The sequence below is a fragment of the Oncorhynchus kisutch genome, unplaced genomic scaffold, assembly GCF_002021735.2.
Source record: "Oncorhynchus kisutch isolate 150728-3 unplaced genomic scaffold, Okis_V2 scaffold1402, whole genome shotgun sequence".
Taxonomy (NCBI): Eukaryota; Metazoa; Chordata; class Actinopteri; order Salmoniformes; family Salmonidae; genus Oncorhynchus; species Oncorhynchus kisutch.
In genome coordinates, this window is record NW_022263347.1 from 1 (window position 1) to 18,697 (window position 18,697).

General features: G+C 45.4%; 1 pseudogene; it reads right to left on the reverse strand.

Annotated features, from left to right (window-relative positions):
- Positions 1 to 777: 777 nt before the first annotated feature.
- Positions 778 to 18,249, reverse strand: LOC116366231 (sterol regulatory element-binding protein 1-like; annotated as a pseudogene).
- Positions 18,250 to 18,697: the final 448 nt, after the last annotated feature.

The following is an 18,697-nucleotide window of genomic DNA, read 5'->3' on the forward strand; positions in this document are numbered from 1 at the left end:
ACACGGTGGTGACAACGGGACGAGCAGGGTGACACGGTGGGGTGACATAACGGGACGAGCAGGGACAACGGTGGTGATAACGGGACGAGCAGGGACACGTTGGTGACAACGGGACGAGCAGGGACACGGTGGTGACAACGGGGACAAGCTGGAACACGATTGGTGAAACGCGAGCAAGGACACGGTGGTGATAACGGGACGAGCGGTATGCTTAACGGGGCATGTTTATGTAGATTGCTCAGTTTGTTCATAATGCCTGGAGGAGAAGGAGAAATGTATTGTTGGTGTAGCGCTGCTAGATGGTAGCCGGTTTGTGTAGCGCGGCTAGATGGTAGCCGGTTGTGTAGGGTGGCTAGATGGTAGCCAGTTGTGTAGCGCGGCTAGATGGTAGCCGGTTGTGTAACGCGGCTAGATGGTAGCCGGTTGTGTAGGGCGGCTAGATGGTAGCCGTTGTGTAGGGCGGCTAGATGGTAGCCATTTGTGTAGCGCGGCTAGATGGTAGCCGGTTGTGTAACGCGCTAGATGGTAGCCGGTTGTGTAGGGCGGCTAGATGGTAGCCGGTTGTGTAGGGCGGCTAGATGGTAGCCGGTTGTGTAGCGCTGCTAGATGGTAGCTGTACCGGCAATGATCACTGTATGCATATCATTTGTAAAATGTTATTTTGTTCTGTAGTGTCTTGTAAGCCCATGTGGGCTGGGTACCGGTAGGTATATGACACTTAAATCATATCAATCAACTAGCTGGTAACATTGACAAGGTAGACAAGGTTAGCCTTACCCTTAGCATTGAGCCACAGGTCAAGTCCCATTTTCCACCTACCGGTCATGTGCAGCTGGTGCAGGCGGTGGTAGACCAGGGCAGCGTCGCGGCTGCTCATGCGAGCATCCTCCCGGAGCCCCCTGGCGCGGAGCCCCCCAGCCCTGGCAGCCAACCAGCGACCCACCCCTAATCGCTGGAGGCAGAGGCGGAGCAGGGCCCACAGGGGGCACAGGCCAGGTCCAACTGAGAGGTGGGTAAGGGGCGACCCAGGGCCTTGAGGCAGGTCCATAGGTTCTGACTGGCCTGGGCAAAGTCTCCCTATGGGGGAGGGAGAGAGGTGGGTAAGTAACCCTCACAACACCAAATTTGAAAGAGATACAACCTACAGCGGTGTAGTCTAAATGGTCACAGCAAATGAACATTACATTTGTCAACCGTGTAAAGTACAAGTTTATTAAGGTTATAATATTGTAGAGAACAATCTAATGATTCTTCTGTGTAATTTATGACAGAAAACTGTTTTGACATTCATTTTATAGCAACCTCTTGGATTGCCCCGTTTCTATCTACATTATAGAGTGGTTCTTCCTAAAAGTTGCGTTGCACTGCAGCACAGCTTGCGGGCTGCCGCAGAATTCTATGGCACGTTATTTAAGTGTTAGCCATTGTTGCCATTAATGCTAGTTACTGCTAGTTTGACCACCAGAGGGCATCTTTGAGAAGCATTTGACTGTTTTTAATAATTGGCTGTACTACCGAATTTAAACCGTTTTGTAAGAACATAGTACACGGGATTGAATAAGAAATGTAGCTTAATTAATTTGATTAATATTATGTGTGTGTCTATTCAAAGAAAAACGAAAGCCTCTGCGTTTCCATTAGGAAAATATGGCACTGTACAACGTGACCGGTCGGGAGTAGGCTACTAAGTGACTGCGAGTGAAGAGCAAAGTAATCAGAACATTTCCACACCCTAATTGCAGGCTAACCAATACCCAAATAGATTCAGTGAAAATGAAAATCTCATTGATTTATCAAGTCTAGTCCCCATGCTTGTCTTAGAGGAGCGCAAAGCGGTGCTGAAAAACCTACACGCTGGTAGGCTAAAAGCTACACGCTGGTAGGCTAAAAGCTACACGCTGGTAGGCTAAAAGCTACACGCTGGTAGGCTAAAACCTACACGCTGGTAGGCTAAAACTACACGCTGGTAGGCTAAAAGCTACACGCTGGTAGGCTACTGCTTCAAATCCTCTATAATTGGATTATTATTATTGACTTTGGGTGTTCCACTAAGCAACAATTTGTTGCTTCATTAGCCTACTTTATTCCAATATTTCTGTCATTCAGTGATATAATAGTAATAGTAATTAGTTATGGAACCATCCAGATGAGGTTAGAAAACAACGCAGCCTGTTGTCCTGCTGATAGCCCATCAGGGTGGACGACTTAAAAGAACTCCAGCACAGAGAAGAGAAAAGAGTCTTAAATAATTAAACGTGGGTAAAATACTGTTTGACTTGGGGATTATGGTCACGGACAGTGCTATTTGCCGGTGTTATGCCGAACATGAAAGCCCAGGAAAATGAACAGGTACAGTAGGCTACAATACTGTAAAATAGGCTAATAATGCAAAAAATAATGCCTAAATAAATTGACTGTTGGTCTTTACTGTATGCTGCACATTTTGACATTTGACATCGAGACTATTCAAGCCATCGACTCACTGATGGTTGAAGATGATGAGCGATCGGCAAAGGCAGTCTGGAATGTTCTGGCATCACGGCACAACATCACTCTAATTACCGTCAAAAGACAGTTGAAGAAACTGGAGTGAACTTACGGAAAGGCTTTGTAAGACACTATCTAATTATTATTATTATTTTTATTTATTTTTTATTTATTTTTTTCCTCAGAACATTAACCATGTGTGTTCTCTTGTTTTGACCCAATGATTCGTCTGACAAACAAAGAACTTTGCGTGCTGCAGCCAGCCATGGATCAAAGCTGGCGAGACATTCAATGACATCAAGAGATATGCTGGACCCTATGTCAGAGAGGTGTTTTTGGGACCACATCATGTCTATTGTCCTGCTAATAGCCCTTGTGAAAAACAAGTGTTGGAAAACGTTATCTACTATCTAAGGGGCTTTTATAGAACTATAATGCAGGGTTAATAGTAACAATAATAATCGTTGGATAACAGATGTGCTCTCGGTACTCATTAAGAGGCGGCTTCGATCTTCAATATAATCATTCATTCAGAAGGTTAAACCCTTAGGTTTCAGGCCTGCAGTAGGTTATGGAAACATTGTTTTCAAGTCCTCCTGGTGGTTACAGTCCTAACCCTGGAACGTGTGGCACCATTGAAAGAAGCTGGTTTGATGAAAACTGTCAATTTCGTCTGTTCTCTCTGGTCACAATGTCATAGTTTTTTTATGAACACAGTTACCATTAAAAAACAATATGTTTCTCTTCCCAACTATTTTACAATCTATATGGCACAGCTGGCATTTTTTGGTCCTTAAATGAAACCGGTATATATTTTTATTTATCACAATTTTCTTTTACCAATTTTGGTCTTTAAATTGTGACTAGGGGGCATATTTTCAATAACGTTCCCGTAGTAAACGGGATATTTTATCAGGACAAGATGCTAGAATATGCATATAATTGACAGCATAGGATAGAAACACTCTAAAGTTTCCACAACTGTAAAAATATTGTCTGTGAGTATAACAGAACTGATGTTGCAGGCGAAAGCCTGAGAAAAATCCAAAACAGGAAGGGACTCTATTTAGAAGGCTCTGTGTTCCTATGCGTCCCTATTGAGCAGTGAATGGGCTATCAACCAGATTCCTTTTTCTATGGCTTCCCTAATGTGTCTAGTGTCACAATACATAGTTTCAGGCTTTATTTTGAAAAATGAGCCTGAACGTCAACATTGCGTCAGTGGTCAGCTGAAGTCTCTCATAGTGTTTGGTGCGTAAAGGACAAATGCGGCCATTGTCTCTTTCTCCTACTAAGAAGCCACCAGTCCCAGTTGATATATTATCGAATAGATATGTTGAAAAACACCTTGAGGGATTGATTATAACAACGTTTGCCATGTTTCTGTCGATATTATGGAGCTAATTGGAATATTTTTCGCCGTTTTCCTGACTGCAATTTCCGGGCGATTTCTCAGCCAAACGTGAAGAAAAAAAACGGAGCTATTTAACCTACAAAAATAATATAAAGTATAAAAATATTTTTTTAAATATATACTATAAAGACCATTGGGCTATCTAACTGGGAGTCTCGTGAGTGAAAACATCCGAAGCTCATCAAAGGTAAACATTTAATTTGATTGCTTTTCTCATTTTCCGTGACCAAGTTACCTGCTGCAGCTGGACATAATGCTATGCTAGGCTATCGACTAAACTTACACAAATGCTTGTCTTGCTTTGGCTGTAAAGCATATTTTGAAAATCTGAGATGACAGGGTGATTAACAAAGGGCTAAGCTGTGTCTCAATATATTTCATTTGTGATTTTCATGAATAGGAATATTTTCTAGGAATATTGATGTCCGTTGCGTTATGCTAATTAGTGTCAGATGATGACAACGGTTCCCGTTCACGGGATGGGGTGTGTCACTAGAGGTTAATGCGAGGGCCGACAGACAAGTTCCTTACTTTTCCCACTTCCACTTGATAAAGGTTCCAATTAATAACGTAAAAATTTTTTCTATTAGAATATTTGAGTTTAACCACAATATGATATTTTAGAGATGATTTTGTTTTCAAATAATTGAAAGTGAGAGGTTATAATCTGAATAAAGGGAAAAAGGCCATTCTTGAACACGGGGTGAGACATTCTTAATAATTTGTAAATAAAGCCAGTTTTGTTATTTAGAATGATTTATTTCTGTTTTTAGAGTGAGAGAAACCAAAAGCCCAGCGTGCCTATTTTTGGGAAAATCGTCAGTCCACATGTCAATGTGTAATTCCCTCATTTACCCAAGTTCTCGCTTAACTCCAGGCACACAGCGACAGTTTTGTTGTTGGTTGCCTGATGCAGGACTCTAGTGCCAGAGGAGACTCTCAGACTGAAACACTTCTATTAATTTAAGAAAAGACAGTCAATTTGTGCCACAGTTTAGACTATCGATAGATCAGCGTTCTAACTCCCCCTTGTGATAGTGTGGCGCAATGACAGAATGCCACCATCTAGCACTAATGGTCGCAGCACAAGCTGGTAACTTTTAAAGGAAGAACCACTGTACAGCAGTGGAGTGAACACCATACACCCTATTCCCTACATAGTGCACTATATAGGGAATAGGATGCCATTTTGACGAAATCACATTCTCCATATTCTCACCCGTGCCAGGTCGAGGTCTGCCTGCTTGCGGTGCCTCCAGAACAGCACGGAGGATCCAGAGTGGGGCCTGGTGACTGGCTCTCCATAGACCAACACTCTGACCAGAACCCCAGCCACCAGCACACCATTCAGCAGCCACACCAACAGAGTGGGTAGCACCCAGTCCATCCAGCCCCACGAGTCAGCTAGGAGGAGAACACAGAGAGAGGATGACTTTTGGAGACACCCATACAGAATTACTTTTGGAGATACAACAACACATAACGAGTTTGAGACGCGCACGTCAAACACACACACAGACAAAGAAGAGATGGACTTGGACAAGAAAATACACATGGGAGTATTAGATTAACTCACTAGGAGTAAGATACACACCTCCGCCACCCTCCCTCTTTCCCTCCCTCCCTCCATACCTGCGTTGTCTAGGCCCAGCATGATCCTGCCTGTCCCAGGATGCACTGCTTGGTTGTTAGCGGTGGTGCTGGAGCCCATCCCTCACACAGCAATGGCAGCCAGGGGATTGAGGGAGAGGAAGAGGAAGGTGAATGTGCACAGCGCCATGCGGGAGCGGTCCAGCATGCCAGCACTGCCCGGAGTGGACGTGTCCATCAGATTGACCGCCGGCTGACGGGAGAGGACAGAACACAAGAGTCAGGGTTAGAAATACAACTAAAGCAAGAGGCAGAGATGGAACTGGAACTAGAATTGGAATCAGGGAATTACAACTAAGAACTATAACTTATTATCGTATTCCCTCATTTACCCAAGTTCTCGCTTAACTCCAGGCACACAGCCAGATAAACTGAAGACAGTCAATGACCGTGGACCACAGAAGGTATTTGTACTGGTAACAGACAATGCTGCGAACATGAAGGTTGCTTGGTCTAAAGTGGAGGAGTCCTACCCTCACATCACACCCATTGGCTGTGCTGCTCATGCATTGAATCTGCTCCTCAAGGACATCATGGAACTGAAAACAATGGATACACTCTACAAGAGAGCCAAGGAAATGATTAGGTATGTGAAGGGTCATCAAGTTAGAGCAGCAATCTAACCTCACCAAGCAAAGTGAGAAGAATAAGAGCACCACATTGAAGCTGCCCAGCAACACCTGTTGGGATGGTGTTGTCATCATGTTTGACAGTCTCCTGGAGGGGAAGGAGTCTCTCCAAGAAACAGTCTGCCGATATGGACAGCCCCATCCTCCTCCTGGATGATGTATTTTGGGAGAGAGTGGTAAGCAGCCTGAAACCTATAGCAGTAGCCATTGCACTGATTGAGGGAGACAATGCCATCCTGTCTGATGTTCAGACTCGCAGATGCAGATGTAAGAGAAGAAATCCGTACTTTCCTGCCCACTTCACTGTTGCTCCAAGCAGAGGAAACTGCAGTTTTGAAATACATCAAAAAATATTAAGACTTCTTCCTGAAGCCCATACACGCTGCAGTGTACATGTTGGACCCCAAGTATGCTGGCAAGAGCATCCTGTCTGGTGCAGAGATCAACAAGGCCTATGGTGTCATCACTACCGTGTCTCGCCACCTTGGCCTGGATGTGGGCAAGGTTCTTGGCAGTCTGTCGAAGTACACTTCCAAGCAAGAGCTTTGGGATGGAGATGCAATATGGCAGTCGTGCCAACATATCTCATCAGCCACCTGGTGGAAGGGACTTTGTGGATCTGAGGCTCTTTCCCCTGTTGCCTCCTCCATCCTCCAAATCCCACCAACATCAGCCGCATCAGAGCACAACTGGTCCTTGTTTGGGAACACACAAACCAAAGCCCGCAACAGGCTGACCAACACAAGGGTTGAAAATTTGGTGGCCATCCAGGCATATTTGAGGCTTTTTGAGTCTGACAATGAGCCATCCTCAACAAGGTTAGAAAGTGATAGTGAAGATGAGGCCTCAGAGTCTGATGTTCAAGAGGTGGACATTGAGCAGGTCCAGGGAGAAGACATGGAAGCTTGAGAGGAAGACAACCAAGGCTTTAGTTTCTAGACTATCATTTTACAGATGTATGTTGAAAACATTTTTGGGAGATGCCATGGATCATTGGGAATCATTCAATATTCCCTTTTTGTTGTTCAGTAAAATCCTCCCATGTGAAGAGTCAACTCATTTAATTAAAGTTAAATTAGTAACTAAATCGTTTTTTTTCCTATTGGAAGGATTTCATCATTTGCAATTGTGTCTACTTATGATAAGGTAAAATGTTTATGTTTATGTCTCCATATGATATGGTAAATATATCCAATGCAAAAAACATCTATATTTAAATGGTATTAATATTCATTCCCATATATTCCCGTTAACTCCCACGGAAAGTTCCCACCTCTGAATATTCCCCAAAAAGGTCAACCCTAGTTACGGGTAACATCCAGTATCCTGACTGGCTCCACTCAATGCTTTTCAGTGAGGTTTCACGTCTCAGGTTGTGAAACCCACCTTGCTGTCCTCCCCCATGGGGCTGTCGGGTTCTGAGTCGCTGCCACAGTGGGAGTAGGAAGTGGGAGAGCCCACGTCGGATGGCGGCGGGGTGGGTAGCTCGCTCTTTACGTCCGTCTGTGGGCCATCCACCTCCATGGCAACCAGGTCCTTCAGAGACTCTGGAGAGGAGGGAGAGAGAGGAAGGAGGAGAGAGGAGGAGAAAAGAGAGGAGGGAGGTAGAGAAAGAAAGGATCAACCTCACAATAGTTCAGGCCAACCTCATCACTGTTATGACAACTATATCTGTATCCATAAAGTGTCTCAGAGTGCTGATCTAGAATCAGTTTAGCCTTTAAATCATAATTAATACAATTATATGGACAGGGGGGAACCTGATCCTAGATCAGCCATCAGCCATGAATACGGGCCCAGCTCTTGATCCGAGCACAACCAGCACTAGCTATCAGACAATGACTGCATTTCACAAAGCACTTCTTTAAGCAATTAAAAGCTTTAGCCATGAAGAATCCTTCTTCTTCATAAAGAATAACAATAGGATCATGATAAAGGGAGGATGGAAGAGAGGAAAGGGCAGGCATAGAAGGAGAAGAAGAGCCAGGGCAGGGAGGAGAAGAACCACTCACTGTTCTTCTGGGCAGACATCTTCAGGGCCATGTTCTCTTTTTTCAGTTTCTGGTTGGACTGCTGCAGGTAGCGGATGTAGTCTATTGCCTTCTTCAGAATTGCCGACTTGTTGAGCTGCTTAGCAGATGAAAAAGGTAATACAACAACTTGTTGAGCAGCTTAGCAGAAGAAAAAGGTGAATACAACAACTTGTTGAGCTGCTTAGCAGAAGAAAAAGGTGAATACAACAACTTGTTGAGCTGCTTAGCAGAAGAAAAAGGTGAATACAACAACTTGTTGAGCAGCTTAGCAGAAGAAAAAGGTGAATACAACAACTTGTTGAGCTGCTTAGCAGATGGAAAAAGGGGAATACATCTTGTTGAGCAGCTTAGCAGATGGAAAAAGGTGAATACAAATTTAATGCAAGATTTTAAGAGCCTCTGATAAACAGTATGCATTTGAATGCAACCAATGAGTTTTTCTTCGATATAATACGAACACAGCATTAACGTCTTGACATTGGAATCCATGAACAAAACAGTGGCCGTGTCCCAATACCCATACTAGCGTACTAAACAGTACGCAAAAAAATATATAACGTATAGTACTTTTGAAAAAAATGTAATAGTACTCCAAATGTGTCATCTAATATGCGATTGCGTTGACTCCTGCTATTCGTTCGTTTTGGTACAGCGTGTCAATTTATCTAATTATCAGCTGTTGTCAAACACTCGAGTCGGAAAAGACGAGTGACTTAAACTAGATCAGCCTAAATGAGTATACAGAATGTAGTACGCTAGTATGGGTATTTGGACACAGCCAGTTACTTTTCTCTGTCAGATGATTCAGTTTTTGAAAGCTCTACTGTATCTCAATGGGAATCTCCTGCTTAAAATGTATGTTGCAAATAATATTTAGCAAATATATATATATATTTTTAAATATACGTATATATTTCCAATATTAATACCTTGGCCTCAGTCCCCGGCCACCAGGTCTTTAAGCTCAAGGATCTTGTCGTTGATGGATGAGCGGTAGCGCTTCTCGATGGCGTTGTGGGCGGTGCGCTTCTCGCCCTTGGGGGGCAGGCCCATAGGTTTACTGCTGATTGTGATACGGTTGATGGGCAGCTTGTCAGAGTCCATCATCACTGGCACTGTGGTCAGGAAGGTGCCACCACTCATCAGAGCCTAGAGGGAGAGAGAGATAGAGGGAGGGAGGTATGGAAGAAGAAAGAGGGAGGAGAGAGAGAGGGAGGGAGGGAGAAAGAAAGAGGAGGGAGAGAAAGAGAGGGAGGGAGGAATGGAGAAATAAAGAGGGAGGAGAGAAAGAGAGGGAGGGAGGGAGGGAGGAGGGATGGAAAAAGAAAGAGGGAGGGAGGGAGGGAGAGAAAGAGAGGGAGGGAGAAAGAAAGAGGAGGGAGAGAAAGAGAGGGAGGGAGAAAGAATGAGGGAGGAGAGACATTGTTTCTAAGAAGACAATCACTAAAGTAGCATCTAGATCAGGGGTGTCAAACTCATTCGGGCTTCAACGACGTCCAGAGGGCCGTAATGAAAATGTGGTAGATACCATTGCCGTCATTGCCGTCAAAAGAAATTGTTCTCTATCCATCGTTTTTTGGAATTTTGCATTAGTGAGCTGGACAGAGGAAACTGTATGAATGTAGGTCCAAGACCATTTCTACAGTTTCCATTCAGTTTTAGTCATCATCAAGTATATTAAGTTTGTTTCCCCCTCAAACAGGCAGTATGTTTGACACGATGTCCTATACACCACAATACTTTCTATTCTTCCACTACCATAAAAATACTTTTAGACTATTTTTATTCGGGAAAAATGACTATTTCTAAATGCTGTTACTACTTTATGACATTACTATTCCTACCATCTCGTTCCTACCTGGAGTGAGTGGGTGGTCTGGGCTGTGGTGGTGGTTCCTACCTGGAGTGAGTGGGTGGTCTGGGCTGTGGTGGTGGTTCCTAACTGGAGTGAGTGGGTGGTCTGGGCTGTGGTGGTGGTTCCTAACTGGAGTGAGTGGGTGGTCTGGGCTGTGGTGGTGGTTCCTAACTGGAGTGAGTGGGTGGTCTGGTCTGTGGTGGTGGTTCCTAACTGGAGTGAGTGGGTGGTCTGGGCTGTGGTGGTGGTTCCTAACTGGAGTGAGTGGGTGGTCTGGGCTGTGGTGGTGGTTCCTAACTGGAGTGAGTGGGTGGTCTGGGCTGTGGTGATGGTTCCTAACTGGAGTGAGTGGGTGGTCTGGGCTGTGGTGGTGGTTCCTAACTGGAGTGAGTGGGTGGTCTGGGCTGTGGTGGTGGTTCCTAACTGGAGTGAGTGGGGTGGTCTGGTCTGTGGTGGTGGTTCCTACCTGGAGTGAGTGGGTGGTCTGGGCTGTGGTGGTGGTTCCTAACTGGAGTGAGTGGGTGGTCTGGGCTGTGGTGGTGGTTCCTAACTGGAGTGAGTGGGTGGTCTGGGCTGTGGTGATGGTTCCTAACTGGAGTGAGTGGGTGGTCTGGTCTGTGGTGATGGTTCCTAACTGGAGTGAGTGGGTGGTCTGGTCTGTGGTGATGGTTCCTAACTGGAGGGAGTGGGTGGTCTGGGCTGTGGTGGTGGTTCCTACCTGGAGTGAGTGGGTGGTCTGGGCTGTGGTTCCTAACTGGAATGAGTGGGTGCTCTGGGCTGTGGTGGTGGTTCCTAACTTGAGTGAGTGGGTGGGTGGTCTGGGCTGTGGTGGTGGTTCCTAACTGGAGTGAGTGGGTGGTCTGGGCTGTCGTTCCTAACTGGAGTGAGTGGGTGCTCTGGGCTGTGGTGATGGTTCCTAACTGGAGTGAGTGGGTGGTCTGGGCTGTGGTGATGGTTCCTAACTGGAGTGAGTGGGTGCTCTGGGCTGTGGTGATGGTTCCTAACTGGAGTGAGTGGGTGCTCTGGGCTGTGGTGATGGTTCCTAACTGGAGTGAGTGGGTGCTCTGGGCTGTGGTGATGGTTCCTAACTGGAGTGAGTGGGTGGTCTGGGCTGTGGTGGTGGTTCCTAACTGGAGTGAGTGGGTGCTCTGGGCTGTGGTGATGGTTCCTAACTGGAGTGAGTGGGTGCTCTGGGCTGTGGTGATGGTTCCTAACTGGAGTGAGTGGGTGCTCTGGGCTGTGGTGATGGTTCCTAACTGGAGTGAGTGGGTGGTCTGGGCTGTGGTGGTGGTTCCTAACTGGAGTGAGTGGGTGGTCTGGGCTGTGGGTGGTGGTTCCTAACTGGAGTGTGTGGGTGGTCTAGGATGTGGTTCCTACCTGCAGTGAGTGGGTGCTCTGGGCTGTGGTGATGGTTCCTACCTGCAGTGAGTGGGTGCTCTAGGATGTGGTTCCTACCTGCAGTGAGTGGGTGGGTGCTCTGGGCTGCGGTTCCTACCTGCAGTGAGTGGGTGGGTGCTCTGGGCTGTGGTTCCTACCTGCAGTGGGTGGGTGCTCTCGGATGTGGTTCCTACCTGCAGTGAGTGGGTGCTCTAGGATGTGGTTCCTACCTGCAGTGAGTGGGTGCTCTGGGCTGTGGTTCCTACCTGCAGTGAGTGGGTGCTCTGGGCTGTGGTTCCTACCTGCAGTGAGTGGGTGCTCTGGGATGTGGTGGTGGCCAGGGAGGTGATGCATGGAGAGGCCACAGTAGTGACCATACAGGGGTCACGGTTCAAGGTGGTCAGCAGCAGAGACTCAGCCTTGATAAACTGGGGCTGGAGCAATACCTGAGAGGAGGAGGAGCAAGGGAGAGGGAGAGAGAGAGAGCGAGAGCGAGGGAGAGAGCGAGAGCGAGGGAGAGAGCGAGGGAGAGAGAGAGCGAGGGAGAGAGAGAGCGAGGGAGAGATGGAGGGTTAGACTATAAGCCTGAGGGAGCAGTTCTGTTCCATTGAAATAAATTAGAAATGAAAGAAATACTAGGACAATAATAGGTTTGAATGCATAGAACAAATTTTTCTGGTGTGTTGATATTCTTAGGGTTAATGAGTCTCATCAAACATAACACACACACGCACTCACTCCAGGTGAACAAACTAACTTGTTGAATGTGATGTGATGCGATGGTCTGAGCTGGGGGGCTTGCTGAGGTGGTCAGGAGGGGGGCCGTGGTGGTCAGAGCCTGGATGGTCATTGGCTGAACACCGGAAGGGGACGACGACAGGCTGACCATGGGCTGGGCGGGGCCTCCTTGATGATTGACAGCTAGAAAAATAATCAGGGTCATGTTCATTAGGCACCAAACGGAAGAAAACTGCCTGAAACAAGGAGGGAGTACATAAATATTTGTTTCTGGGTTCAAAACGTCCTGCTAGTATGGACTCAATTGTGTTTGAAATAGTTCAAGCTGTAAAACCAGCTGTAAAACTAAAACACCATATAAACTGTCGTCACCATAAGTCTTTGGCGAGGCCAAAGATCACATACATTTTTTGCGTGGCTTAGTAGTGTATGACCTTTCCCCTGGTGAGTGATATCATTATGGGATACTGGCTGAAGCGGGGAGTGTACACTACGGTACGTTTGGTAGCTATAAAGACACTTGAGTCACTGACCGATAACAGTATGGATTATCATTGTAGGAATTACCTTTGACCTCTAGAAAACATACGATATGATGACTGTAGCAGGCAGTGTGTAACATAACAGTACAGGTGGCTGTAAAGACATTGGTCTACACAGAGTCAATAGGTTTGTAATGCTGGGGCATGGCTGCATGGGGCAGAAATCTTACTGTAGTTTCAAATCTAATTTAATTTCACATACACATGGTTAGCAGATGTTAATGCGAGTGTAGCGAGACACTTAAAGGGACAGTGTTGCACAGGTATGCAAGGTGTGTATATCTGAATATGGCTCATAGAGAGTGTAGACAAAAAACCCTCTCAGCCTCAGGGACGGTCCTTCACTCTGACCAACGGGTATTAGATTGGGATTTTGACTGACAGTCAGCGGAGGTTGTTGAGTAACCCACTGACTCTCTTTTGGAAACATGCTGAACTACTACTGTTACTGCACCATAGAACACAACTCTACCTCCTCATAACACCAAGTGGGCTTTCTTCAGGGAGTGAATGTTTGTGCTTTGTATACCAGTTTCCATTGTCAGTCCCTACCTTTCGCCTTGAGAGAGAGACAGAGAGAGAGTGTGTGTGAGAGTGGGTGAGACAGTAGGAGTGTGAGCATGTGTAAACTGTTCCTCCAGTCATGCTCTGCTCTCATCCAGACACAGCAGCATGGCCCTGCTCTGCATCATAAATAAGACGTCTTAACGACCATGTGGCTCTACTACTAGCAACACATGGTGGGGTCCCTCCTTCCCTCCCATTATCTGGCAGGACGTGGCTGAACAGGGAGGGCCATGGGGAAACCCCTACAACCATTAAAATAGCTATGTTTCATCTCCACGTGGAAGGGGTTAGGATTAGGGGGAGTGACTCAGTTTTACGTATCCTTGCATTCGTTTGCTCCCTTGGCCTTATTTTCTGACTCTCATCCATCTACTACCAGCATTTCAACTATTAATACAGAGGAATGGAGACAATCTGTTCCTCACCTTTGTAGCCATTTTGGGTGCTGTAGTTAATCCGTATCTGCTGGGTGTGGGCCTGAGACTGCTGGGGGGCAGGAGAGGTGAACAGGGCTTGGGGGACGGCGCTGAACACGGGGCTCTGGCCGGGTACAGTATGGGGGGAGGAGGCTGGGGGAGGAAGCTGGACTGGAACAGGGGCTGGGGGAGGAAGCTGGACTGGAACAGGGGCTGGGGGGGAGAGGACCGGCAGGGGCAGGTCCACCTTGGGCTGCCTGACACCCTGAGCAGCCTGGGCTGATGGAGAGCCCTGCTGGGGAGCTGGCTGCGGCCTAGGTAGTGGTACAGGGGTGGAGGTGGTGACTTGGGCCAGGGGCGACTGCTGGAAGGTGGGGGGGTGGAAGGCCTTGTCTGGGGGGGAGGAACTGCGGATGATGGGGGGCCCCAGGAGAGCATCAAGGTGGGGGGCTGCTGCTCAGGATTGAGGTGGTGGTGGATGGAGGGGAGGTGGTGGAGTGGGGCAGGCTGAGGGCAGGGAGGTCCTGGGTAGGGGTGACCCCTGTGAACTGAGGGGGGTCAAAGAGACCCGCCATGTCCTGGTTGAACTCCACCATGTCCTGGTTGTTGATGAGCTGCAGCATGTCTGAGGAGAGATGGGGATATAGTCAGAGTACTCCATAGATTGAGAGAAGCAGAGACAGAGAGAGACAGGGGATGCCTTGTTAACCATGACATTGCCACAGAAATCAGGAGAAGAGGGTCAATTAAGGCAAAACTAAAACAAAGTAATCTAAGTTGAAGACTGTGATTAGTTGAATCATGTGTTAAAGCTAGACTGGAACAAACAGCTGTACACACACACACACACACACACACACACACAGCAGAGCCTTTTGTTCACTCCATACTGCACTCATTTTGAACATCTTAAAAACCTCTTGCGTGTAGGGGGCAGTATTTTGATTTTGGATGAAAAACATACCCAAATTTAACTGCCTATTTCTCAGGCCCAGATTCTAGAATATGCATATAATTGTAAGATTATGATAGAAAACACTCTAAAGTTTCCAAAACTGTCAGAATATTGTCTGTGAGTATAACAGAACTGATATTACAGGTGAAAACCTGGGGAAAATCAAATCAGGAAGTAGCTTCTATTTTGAAAGCTCCATGTTCCATAGCCTGCCTTCGCTCCATTTAAAGGGATATCAACCAGATTCCTTTTCCTACGGCTTCCCCATGGTGTGAACAGTCTTTAGACATAGTTTCAGGCTTTTATTTTGAAAAATGAGCGAGAAAGATCACATCGCGTCAGCTGGGTGTTCCCAGAATTTTGCTTGCGCAAAAGTTTGGAGCAGCCATTGTGTCTCTCTCTCCTATTGACGAAGCTAAAGTACCGGTTGATATATTATCGATTATATATTGAAAAAACAACCTGAGGATTGATTATAAAAAATAAGTTTGACGTGTTTCTGTGAACATTACGGATATTATTTGGAATTTGTCTGCGATGTCGTGACCACTTGCACCTGTGGATTTCTGAACATAACGCGCCAAACAAATGGAGGTATTTTGGATATAAAAATTATCTTTATGGAACAAAAGGAACATTTATTGTGTAACTGCGAGTCTTGTGAGTTCAAACATCCGAAGATCAAAGGTAAGCGATTTAATTTATTGCTTTTCTGACTTTCGTGACCAACGTGGCTGCTAGCTGTTTAACATTTTGCCGACTGAGACAGATCTTCTTACATAAACGCTTGGATAGCTTTCGCCGAAAAGCTTTATTGAAATCTGACATGCCAGGTGGATTAACAACAAGCTAAGCTGTGTTTTGCTATATTGCACTTATGATTTCATGAAAATTTTATATTTTTAGTAATTTAATTTGGCGCGCTGCAATCCAGCTGATGTTGGTGTAAATGATCTCGCTAACGGGATGGGTGCATCAGCGTGCCTCCCAATGACCAAACCACGTTTCTGGGCCTCTGAATGGAGCAGAGATAAAACCCTGTAACCCAATCGGAGCGTTTCGTGATTGTCAACTAAAGGCTTAAATTAAGACTTGAACCACTGGGTGACTGACTGACAGAGCATTTCTCCCATCTCTCTCGCCACACCACATGTTAATGTGTCACTTAATCTCTGCCCTAACTCCACTAGAAAAACCAAGAACTGGGCTCAAAGTGTCCCAGAGTAGGTGCTGATCTAAGATCAGTTTTGATCATAATAAATCAGATTATCATGAAGACAAAAGATCTGATCCTAGAACAGCACTCATACTCAGATACTTTGTGGATATGAGCCCTGATCTGAGAAGTAGAGCAGGACAGTAAATGGGGCCAGCTCAGTTCAGTCCTGGTCAGTAATGCAGTTATTATGGGGCCACTGCAGCAGAGCAGACTGGCTCTATGCCACTCTAATGGGCTCCAAAAGGGCCACAGCGAGACAGGCAACACAATAGACACTATGATCACAGTCACACCATCCCAGACCTGAAGCTACTTCACTACTATTCACAGCATTATGATGCACACGGTCTGTCAAAAGGACAACAACCCTGAGTAGGTGAGGATGGAGACGCAAGAAGAATTGAGTGTTGATGAAAAGGGTGATGTTTACTATGCTATGCTGCACCCTCCACGTAAACATGGCATGGTAGCACTTTACATTAGAACATGGAACTGAGTAATAGTAGCAAGTTAATTACTCACACTGAAATCTTTATTCTCTAATAATACAACAGGCCTTGTTTTAGGGTAATACACTGTATAGTATACTTGTTTAATCAGCTAGAGATGCTCACAAATATTGTCTATAGCTTCTGGATTTCTAACTGAAATAGGCTGTAGGTTAGGCTATCCCAAATGAGTTTCAGGCAGCACAGTGAGGAGGCTGTTCCCTGGCAAGGAGAAAGACCATTTTGTTTAATCTTAGACCAAATCATCAAGCTAATAGTCATATGTTATAAGGACTAGGTCTAGTAATAACGGAACACACTTCATGCTTCTGCCTTTGCTCTCTGTCTGCACTGGCACACCAGTCTGACTAGCCTGGATTTGTAAACCAATGTTTTGTATGAGGTGATCGCTGCCGACCAATCAGAAAGTGCCTCAGACACTTGCAATGCAGACCAGCCCCCAAGATAGAAAGAGAGGAAGCACTTGTGGTTTCAATGAGAAGGGGTTACTATGGGACAATTTAGTGCTGGGTTACTCTCGGTCAATTTTTAGGGTAGTGCGTGGAATCAATGAAGGGTGAGATGCTGCAGCAGAGCAGTTGTTGGCAAACAACCAACCATTGATTATACTGACAAATAACATTAGTTAATATCACCAACGAATCGAATAGCCACCATTCAATTGAATGCACTGATGCATTAAGGTAACTAGGTTCGATATAACTTAACTAATTTAAATATAAACGATGAACATTTTATTAATAAGACTGCAACATATGATTCATTCATACATAAATATGAATTATATATGGATGGGAAAAAAGCAACCATCAGATCATGATTCATGTTATAGACTTATTTCACGCCTCTTGAAATGAACCCGACAGGGAACGCTCGAAATTAACCTCGTCGTGATGTCAGTAGGACAAGTTGGAGGGGGCGGGGCACATTAACTAGCGTCTGTTCCGTTCATCACACACAAGCTAGCAGTGAACTATCAGCTCGTGTAGTATGCACATTGTTTTAACTTATCAATAACATGCAAAATAGCAGATATAAATGTGTCTAGAGTTAGATCAGAACCAAAACGCAAAAACAGATAAACAAGCACCGAACTCAGACAGTAGCTAGCTAGTTCCATAAGGTTAACTAGGATTCTCCTCGACCCTGAGAGAAGGAAGCCTTCTCCTACTACCACATAACGTTACTGTTTGAGTCAAATATAAAGCTCGTTAATTTGATTTAAGGTAACTAATGTATAACTAATGTAAGTTAGCTAACTTGCTAACTAAGCTGTACATCATTCTAAATTACTCACTGGGTGCCTATACGTAGTTAATGATACCTCACTCAGTAACTCTGTGTACAAGCTGTTTCATGTATGTGTTGCTACTATTGCTGTCACTTGTTTGGCTAGATAACATTCGCAACAACAATAGCTAACTAGCTAACGCGTTACCAAGTTCAAGTTGTCCGTTTTGCTAGCTAGCTTACTAGTAAGCTTAACGTTCTTACCATCAATGTCATTGAGAAGAGCCGTGTCAATATCGCTGGGGTCATTTAGGGATATGGTTGGATCCAGATTATCCAGTGATTGATCGTCAAAAGACAAGTTCATTTTTGCTGTCTCGTTATGGTTAGCTAACTCACTGTGGCTAAAAACTTACGATTTCCACTTAAATCGATGTTTGTGTATCTAGCTACATTTGCAATTATTCCAGTGAGATAAACTCTGTTATTGATCTGTCAAATAGTGCCTTCTTCTGTCTTCATATTGATGCCCAAGAGGCACACTTCTCACGCTAAACAGTGCTCATTGAGGATCCACATGCTTAGCCAGCTAGTTACAGAGCGCTTAATGAGTGACACTTGTTCAAGCCAACCCCCGACCACTTGTGAATTCTGACTCCCCCTTCATGGTCTCATACCTTTTTTTTGACTGGCAACTCCAGGACGATATACAGTGTCCATGGTATTTACATTTGTGCATGGCTATTGCAAAGAATAAAAAGCAGTGTTTCTTGAAAACTACTATAATGTAGGATGAACACTGTGGGGAAATACATATCCAAAGTTAATAAGCTTTTTCAAGTGCCAAATACATCAATTGAACGTGGAAATGTCATGTTTTTAATATTTGTTTTGTTTCGTGGTCTGTACTTATATAATGCATTAATGACGTTTTATAATCGAGAAAACGGCATTGTCCTCTGGAAAACAACAGCATGGGTGTTTATTATGGGCTTGTCCTTAACAGCCAATCAACGCCAAGCAGGGGTGGGCTAACAACTGTTCAAGCTTGTGTGGCCCGTAGTGATGACTCTGTC